Genomic DNA, 9,679 nt, shown 5'->3' with positions numbered 1-9,679 from the left:
AAAATAAACATACATTCTATAGATACACCTACTCTAATTCGATCTTGTTAAAAAAATAATATCTCATTCTATCATTGAAACCACTCAATAATAAGTTTTTTAATCCGCTTTATTAAATTATAGTGTTAAGAAGGTACTTCAATAGTGTCGTAACTGTCTTTCGGTGGGTTTGGAATTTGGTTTCGACTTAAATTAAATATTAGAGTCGCCACCGATCATTTAAAAAAATTAGGTTGATCGGATACTATCTTACATGATCTGTGTTTTACCATAAATATGTCGGGCTCGGGAATCGATTACAGTCAATGAAGGGTTATCACCCTTGAACTGCCCTTTCTGTACCATTTAATTTATCGATTATCTTAATTGCGAAAATTAAAATTAAAATTTAAAAATTTGATCATAATTATTTACCTTTTAATCAATTAAAATTATCCTAAAAAAGATCATAAATAAAGTTAAAAAATAAAACAAACAAAGACAAAGAGTTAGTAAAAATAATAATAAAGGAATGAAAGAAAATTCAAATTAAAAAAGATTAAATTGGAAGAAATTAAAATTCATGGATCAAATTAATTCTAGGAATGAGCTGTAAGAGAAAAACAGAAACTTGAGGGATTAAATAACAAAAAATAGAAATTTAAAGTACCAAAATAGCACAAATAGAAAATTAAAGGATAAAAATAGTATTAACAGAAACTAAAAGGACCTAATAAATAAATATGAACAAGTTAGAGCCTCAATAATCAATTTAAAATAAATACAGGGGTCCAAATTAAAATAAAATCTAATTATGTTGACTAAAATGCAAGAAAACATAAAGTAATAGCTAAATAAAAAATAAAAAAGGATCCAAATGCAAAAATTAAAATAACAGTGACTAAATCAAAAACTAATAGTAACTAAAATAAAGGAAAAGAAAGTTACATGCATAAATCATCACAAAATATAACATATTGGCGATCGAATTAAAAATAACGAAAATAAGGCGTCTAAAATAAAATAAAATAAAGACATAGAGTTTCGGTGATTATAATGTAAAAATAAGGTAATATTAGAGGGAGCTAAACGTGATTAGACGTAAGGATTTGGTGGCCAATGTGTAAAAACATGATAGAATTGGGAGGGCCTCAACGCAATTAATCGCACAAGTTTGGTGACTGCTTTTTAAAACACAGAGATAATGGAGTGGCTTAAACATAAATAAACCAACATTTTAATCGATCAATATAAAAGATGACAACAAATTTAAGGATCCTAGGTGTGATTAACCCAAAATAAAAATAAAAGCACTTATTCTTCCCCAAATTCTATTTTACCCGTGGCTCTCCAGAACCCCCATCTCTCATTCTTTTTTTTCTTTACTCGTTCAATACCTCACAGCAGCATGCTCAACAACCAAGCTCTACACCATCGACTCTAAACTCGACGACGACGACACCCGAACTCCGGCGACGTCAACACTACCCCGACGAACACCATGTTATCTAGGTAATTTTAAATCCCTAACTCATATTTTTTTAGAAAACAAAAATTTGTATATAAACCACGAATAAAAATTATACTAACTGATTTTTTAGTTGCAATCTAAGAATTAAACAAATAAACTTTAAAACTAGGATAAAACTGAAATTTATTTATGATTGTTTTTTGCTTATTTCGAACAAAAAAATCTACTAGTATTTCGAATATCTGGAAAAAAACACAAAAATATACTTGTAACTATTTGCTTCTTATTTTTCGGGAAAGTCGATCGGAACCGAGGTCCCTTCTTACATTTTCATTTGGCCTTTTATAGCAATTTTACAGATCTTTTTCATAAAATAATAACAACTTGCCATGTGATGATGCCTTGGATTTTTGGTGAGATTTGGTAGGATTAGATCCCAAAATTTTGAGGATTAGGTTAATTTGCTTATGACTTTGATGGCTTTGAATTTTCGGTGGATTTGTGCAGATTTGTCTCCAACGGCGGCGAGGTCTCAACTTGAACGACTCAGTTGATGTCTCGGCTCGGTTATGGTGTTAGGCTGGAGTGGTGGCTTGCTGGCTTGACTAAAACGTTCGGCAGCGTCAATGGCTTAGGCTGATAGTATTTAGGGTCTCAAAACCCTAATTTCAAGTGAGTCGGTTATTGGACCGGGTCAGATATGGATCTAGATCTGAATCAGGTCAACAGTCGGGTTGGCAGCTTGGGCTTTGTCTTGTATTTGTTTTGGGTTTGGGATTTGTAATCTGCAAAAATGTAAATAAAATAAGTATATAATAATAATAATTATAATAGTAATAATAATAATAATATTTTATCCCAGGCAAAAAATGAGTGTCTACAGCTCCCCCATTTTACACATTCTTATGTTAACAAGAATAGGAAAAAGATGAAAAAGAAAACAAGTTTTTGTCCGGTTCTTTTCTGTTTTAAGATGATATATCTGGGAACAAATGTAATTAAGCTTCCTGGAATTGGGCCTTTGTCTTCTTCTTGGTTTAAAGATTTCGGCTTGAAAATTATTCCAGAAAGTAATTTCTTGCTTGAGCTATGTTGCACTAAGCTGAGAGATTGCTCCAGATCTTCCTCTTGACTTAAAGACCTTGGTTTAAACTTCAACCGAAAGTAGTTTCTCGCTGCTACCATGCGGTTGATATGTCATCGAGCTGAATGAAATCGAACTCGACAAATTTTTTTGACAGACAACCATTCTCGCTTTGAGCTATGTTGTAAATTTGATATGCCTTTGAGCTGAATGTAATCGAACTCGAAAGTTTTTTGTTGGTAGATAGCCCTTTTTACCTTGGGCTATCTGCAAATGAGATGTGCCTTTGAGCTGAGTGTAATCAAACTCGAAGGTCTTTTGTTGGCAGATAGCCCTTCTCGCCTTGAGTTATGCTGCAAATGATGTGCCTTTGAGCTGAGTGTAATCGAACTCAAAGGTCTTTTGTTGGCAGATAGCCCTTCTTGCCTTGAGCTATGCTGCAAATGATGTGCCTTTGAGCTGAGTGTAATCGAACTCGAAGGTCTTTTGTTGGCATATAACCCTTCTCGCCTTGAGTTATGCTGCACTGGGCTGGGGAATGAATCCTTATTATAGCAGATGACTTTAAGTCAATATGATAGGCACGATATCCTTCGTCATGAATTTAAAATCATGGATGGCTCATTCGTTGTGAATTTGAAATTTGAATCGGATATCATTCGTCGTGAAGTTGAAATCCAAGGGTTGCATTGCTGCTTGTGGGCACGATATCCTTCGTCGTGAAGTTGAAATCGTGGATGGCTCATTCGTTGTGAAGTTGAGCTTTGAATTGGATATCCTTCGTTGTGAAGTTGAAATCCAAGGGTTGTTTCACCAAATTGGTTTTGAGTTGGATATCCTTCGTCGTAAAGTTGAAATCCAATCTTGTGCCAGTTGTATCATTTCGAGCCCAATATCATTTGCTGTGAAGTTGAAATTGGCTCTAAATAAAACTGGAAAGTTGTTTGTTGATAAACACTCCTTCGTTGTGAAGTTGAGCTTTGAATTGGATATTCTTCGTCATGAAGTCGAAATCCAATCTTGTGTAAGTTACGTTGTTTCGAGTCCAATATCCTTCGCCGTGAAGTTGAAATTGACTCTGAATGAAACTGGAAAGTTGTTTGTTGAGTCCAATATCCTTCGCTATGAAGCTGAAATTGACTCTGAATGAAACTGGAAAGTTGTTTGTTAACAGACAGCTTTTCTCGACTTAAGTTGTGCTGTAGATTTCCTCTAAATGAAGGACGGCCCCTCTTCGTGGTTTTAAACATATCATAGTTCTTAAATGGCTCATCTTCACGGGAATGTCAAGTGGTATATTCGTCCAATCAGATATCCTCCGTCGTGGAGTTGAAATCTGGCTTGCAAACATTAACTGGAAACTAGCCACTCGTCGTTGAGTTAAGCTGGACCGAATCCGTTCTGAATTGGTTCCCAAACTAGTCTGAATTTGATTTTAAGACCCGTCGGTCTTTCAATAGGTCAAATCGATTGAGGTGTAGCTCTTCGCTACTGAGTTAAGCCACCACCATCAATTTCTGAAGGTGTTTTTGAATCGAGTATCTTTCTTCTTGAAGTTGAAACTTGACTCTAAAAGCTGCAAAAAATTATGTATGCAAAAAAATGATGAATGTAATGCTCTTAAGTATGTCTAAGATGCATGCAACATGAATTAGTTCTATTTTATCTCTTAGATGGATCCTCATTATTTGTCTGTTTGTTCCTGCATGTAGCGGAAAAGCCTTCAGAAGATCTGATAATTCGCATTAGGATGTTGAATCCCCAAATATGCCCCAATATTCGATGTTGAGTCTCCAAAAATGCCCCGATGTTGAATCTTCAAAGATGCCCCCATTGTTCCTCATTTCTTACTTCAGGATTGATTCTAAGCATGAGTTTCGTGTCTGAGAGCCACATGTCATTTACCAAGATCCACTTTAGAGAGATTGACTTGTTTGAAAAATGTTTTTCTTTCTCTTTTATTTTCAAAGTTATGAAAATATCAATTAAAAGAGTTTCGAAAAATGTTTAATCAAAAGTTTTGAAAATATTGCCCATTTCTCGGTTTTATAATTGAGAAAAATCATAAAACTAGAGTTCATTGGATATCAAAGAATTAATTATATTGTTAATCCTTCAATAAATTATAGCTATTTGACAAATGTCAAGATCAAAGCTATCTTTGGGAAATGGTTAAGTAAAGAAAGGATAAAGAGTCTTAGATTATTGTGTTTGGTCAAAGGTTTGTCATTTTTGTTTATTTGATGCTCAATGGTTTGATGGGGTAGCTTGTATGTTCCTCTACTGGAGTGTTCTCCGACTCTCAGCTTTCATGGTCACGTTCGGATTGTGCGGTGCCTTATCAAGGAATTTCTGCGATCGCCTTAGCTACATAATTTTTATATTCGAGCTGCCTTTTCAGGTTTTCAACTCGAATCCTCATTTGGTTTCAGGGTGTAATCAGAATTTATGTCTTGAACCCCCTTTGTTATTTTTCTCTATCATACATTAAATATTTTAGAAAACTTTTTGTAAATAAAGATTAATCCTGATGGGCCGGATGAAATCTGAAGATAGTCTCTTCTGTTCAGAAATCCATGTATGATTAGAAGGGACTTTTAAGGCACGTAATGTAGGTCATGGTTCATGGTTATTAAAGAAAATGATAAATAGGCCCAAACAAGTGTTTTAGGGTATTAAACCAAGGATCAATTCATTCTGATGCCTTCAATCATGTCTTGCTCAATTTGAATATGCTCATATGTGTTTCTCTTTATTTTCTCTGGATGCTCCATGATCTTCGAGTGAAGTGATTCAGGAATGATTGTTCTTGATCAATCTCATAATTTGAATTTCGATGCGTCATTTGAATTGAGAGAATCTTTGCATATGCGTCTTGTCTTCTTTTTTCTTCACTTTTTCCTTTGTTTTTGTTTCTCTTTTTATTTTCTCTTTGCTTTTTACTTTGTTTTTTTTTTCTTTTTTTCTTTTTTCTTTTTTTGTTCTGATTGGATCTTTGCACTTGGAATTTGATTCACCTTTTGGTATCTCTTTTGGATTGATGTCTTCACTCATGTGAGTAGATTTCTTCCACCTTGCCCCCTAGTGTGGAGGGTGATCCTTGGTTAGGGTTGAATCATAGAGAAAAAATACTATAGGCTCAAAAGAGGACAACGATATATATATATATATACATATATGGATAAATGAAACAAAGTCGTTCATCATCTCATACACAAAAGTCCTCACAGAAGAGGTATCCCAGGGGGATAGATTTTCAGGATTAATTTTATTCACATGAAAAAATTAGTGTAATTAATGCATGATAGAATTATTTCGAATAAATTCTTATTTCTGCTTCTTTTTCCCAACATGTCTCAATGTTCAGGCTCCCTACGAGATGCTCCAAGTTGTGACATAGAAGAATGCTCAAATAAACAACTCAATGCCTTAGGTTTTATTGGAAAAACTGTTGGTTTTACGTCTAAAAAGACGATGGTGCAACTTTATTGACTCAAAGGTATATGTATGACTCTTTGTATCTTCATGAATTATTCTAGGTAAATAATCGAGGGATTTTTTTTGTTTTAGACAGGATAAGAAAGGTATGATCTTGCCATGTGTCAAAAATCTATAATTCTTGAAGAATTAAAAGAATCCTTAATTCAGTCGTTTAAAAGATTAAGCAAATATGAAAGATCAAAAACGTGTTCAAACAAAACAATGCTCTATGTGCAAATGGTAGATGCAATGCCCTCTTCTTTGATTGTCCATGCCCCTGAATCCATCAGGTTTTGGATCTTGTGCTTCAGTGCCTTACAGTTCTCAGAGGAATATCTGGAGATTCCTATGTGGTAACTGCACACAGCTTCAATATCATAAACCGTAGGGAATGGGAACTCTTCTCTTAGATCATCCTAGAAGGCTCAATCCTACAACTTGTTGAACAAACTTCCACCGTATTGATATCAACTTTTTTATTTAATTGTTCAAATCTAGCTTCCATGTGGTGTCACGTGATTAGAACCACTTCATCGAATCCTTCATGACTTAATTTCATGTTTATGAAAATGCTTAAAAATGAAAAATATATGTAAAATGTAAAAATGCATGAAATGTTCGAAGCATTGATCCGAAAACATGTCTGTTATTATAAATAATCTTTATTGGGACAAAAGTGTTATTTCTTAAGAGACAAAAACCACCAAGTCTTATAGACCTCGAACAGTTCCTAACAGGTTGACTCATCTTCTGCCTTCTTCTGTCACCGGTTGAATACCCTGTCCAACCGCTCCGGATTTTCTGGCTAAACCGTGCAAGTGACGAGCTACTTTTTGTACTTTTTCCTGAAGTATCAAATGATTGCACCTTTGTTGAACTTGTTCCTTAACAGAAACGCCATTGGAGCCTTCCATCGATAAGAGTTATTCGAAGTTCATTTTCTTGTTTCTTGAATTTGTCAATAATGTTCTCCAATTTCAGCTATCGTTTTGCCATATTGTTCTTGTTGTCTTTGAAGGGACTCTCAGGGTCAACAACATTTTTCTCGTCTTGCCCCTACAACCTTTGCCAAACCATTTTCGAAAAGTGGACTTTTGATGTGCTTGGTGTAAATCCCAATCCATTCTGAATCATTCACAATGCATCAGAGTGGTATACTCTTCAATTGTGGGCACCACGTCTTCGTGACAGATAATTTCCTTGCAGAGGGTCTCCCTTTTCCTTCTGAGTCTTTTCTAACCATAGCCAAACTTTTGTGTTTTTCATCTCTTGTATTACAACCCCTTTGTCCATTAATGCAAACTATTTACATTTAACGAACACATTTTTGTGGATCAACACATCTTTTGAATGATGTAAATGATAAAAATAAAATGAAAAAGAACAAAAATTGAAGGAAAAAAAGTTAGTGAGATAAGGATAATATAAAAAAAATAAAAAGTCTTACCCCACATGATATCTACCCCACATGCTTATTATTCCTTACCCGGGCATGATCTCTATCCCGCAAGTTGGTTTTGAATAAGTCCTAACCGCATAAATTTCTAGTTCACATGCTTTGAACAGAAAATAAAGCAGGAAATAATCTCAAAACAGCCTAGGGTTTGAAGTGAGGTTTTGGAGTGGGCTCTAATTACCTGTAGTCTCCCGGTTTAGGTTCTAAAAAGGGTACCCGAGTTTTCCTTGCTGGTGCCCCATTGGGCTTGCCAGACCCTTAGCCCTAAGCCCATTACAAGCTTATGTGGACTAAGTTAAACTCGAGAGGATACATTCCCTTATGCTCGCACGGTGAATAAATTTACACGAAGACATAAGGTAAATGAATCCCGAAGGTTACTTGCTAGGCCAGCACGGAGAATAAATTCTCACGAAGGCGTCGCTTTCACCCCCACTTAAAAAGGGTTTGGAGCTCGGGTATAGAGCATGAGATAAAAAATTTGAAAATATGAAATCATTGAAAAAACGTCAGTACAACTATTTATTTGAAAAATAATCAAAGATAAATAATTAGAATCGAATAAACAAATTAAAACTTAAATTTTTAATTTTCGCTCAAAAAGAAAACCGAAAATTAATTTCGGCCTGACTCACTTACCTTTCCCCAGAATAGTCGCCAAGTTGTCGCAGTCATCTTTCGGTGGGCCTGGAATTTGGCTTTGACTTAAATTAAATATTAGAGTTGCCACCGATCATTTAAAAAAAATTAGGTTGATCAGATACCATCTTATCTGATCTACGTTTTACCAGAAATATGTCAGGCTCGGGAGTCAATTAGAGTCAAGGAAGGATTAGCACCCTTGAACTGCCCTTTCAGTACCATTTAATTTATCGATTGCCTTAATTGTTAAAATTTAAATTTAAAAATTCGATCATAATTATTTATCTTTTGATCAATTAAAATTATCCTAAAAAAGATCATAAACAAAGTTAAAAATAAAACAAACAAAGACAAAGTGTTAGTAAAAAATAATAAAAGAAATGAAAGAAAATTATGTCAACTATTACCAAAATAACATATCCTAAGTTGTACTTGTGATTATGTCAACTATTAATCTTCCTTTGGGCCAATCAATAATAACATATCCTAAGTTACATATACAAAAAATTGTATAAAATATTTTCATAATTGAGGTCACTTTAACGATTTATTGCTTAATTAAGTCGTCTCAAAGCAAATAATAATATTTAAATTTAATATTTCTATAACAATCAAATGTCAAAAATGAAATTTTTTATTGCACTACATTATTCGAAATAACCTAAAATAAGGTTACCTAAATGGTGTTATCAAAAATCGAAAACTAAGTCTTTAATTATTTCTGAAGAATTCCTTAAGCATGCAATCAATTCATAACTTCATAAATTACCAAAGACAAACCGAATTTAAAATAATCAATATTCAACCAAAAGTCAAAATCAAAGTACATAACAATGAATTAGATCTTTAATCAAACTGAATCGAATATATCAATGTCAAATATATATTCTATAATCCGTAACAGTAAAAAAATAACATTGAATTTTCTAATCACATCATGATTTCCGAAGTAACCCATAATAAGATTGTCTAAAAGACGTTATTAGAAACTGGAAACCTAAATATTTGACTATTACTCAAGAATTTCTTTATCATAGATTCACCAAATTAAACCAGAACATGACAAAAAAAACCAAATTAAATATAAATATTATGGAAATCTCTAATCATGCATGTTTATTACCAAATTTGAGAACATATACAAATTTCCCAATTATTGTGATAATGGTATTAAAACCCATGACTATCACTAGGAATTAGAACCCAAAACTCCAACCAAACAAATCAAAATCATAAATTACAAAAATATGATCAAAATTGAAACCTAAAAATGAAGCAGTAACATGCAACATCATCCAAATCCAATAAACTAAAAGGCCATAACATGCCATAGGTGAAACGTGAAGCTCGTTTGGAATTTATACAGGCTTCTTATAATAAAGAAAACACACGAATCAAACTAGAATAAAACCCAAATCATAAAAACCGCGGAAAAGTATCACACCAAAATGAAGGTAAAACTAATAATTCTTTTTATTAACCATTATCGACTGTATAAAATTATGACGGCAATCATCGGTAATAAACAGAAATAAAAACATAGTGCATGATGGAACAAAGAATTAAA

The sequence above is a fragment of the Hibiscus syriacus genome, unplaced genomic scaffold, assembly GCF_006381635.1.
Source record: "Hibiscus syriacus cultivar Baekdansim isolate YM2019G1 unplaced genomic scaffold, ASM638163v2 tig00110223_pilon, whole genome shotgun sequence".
NCBI classification, from domain to species: domain Eukaryota; kingdom Viridiplantae; phylum Streptophyta; class Magnoliopsida; order Malvales; family Malvaceae; genus Hibiscus; species Hibiscus syriacus.
This window is presented reverse-complemented; position numbering follows the sequence as displayed.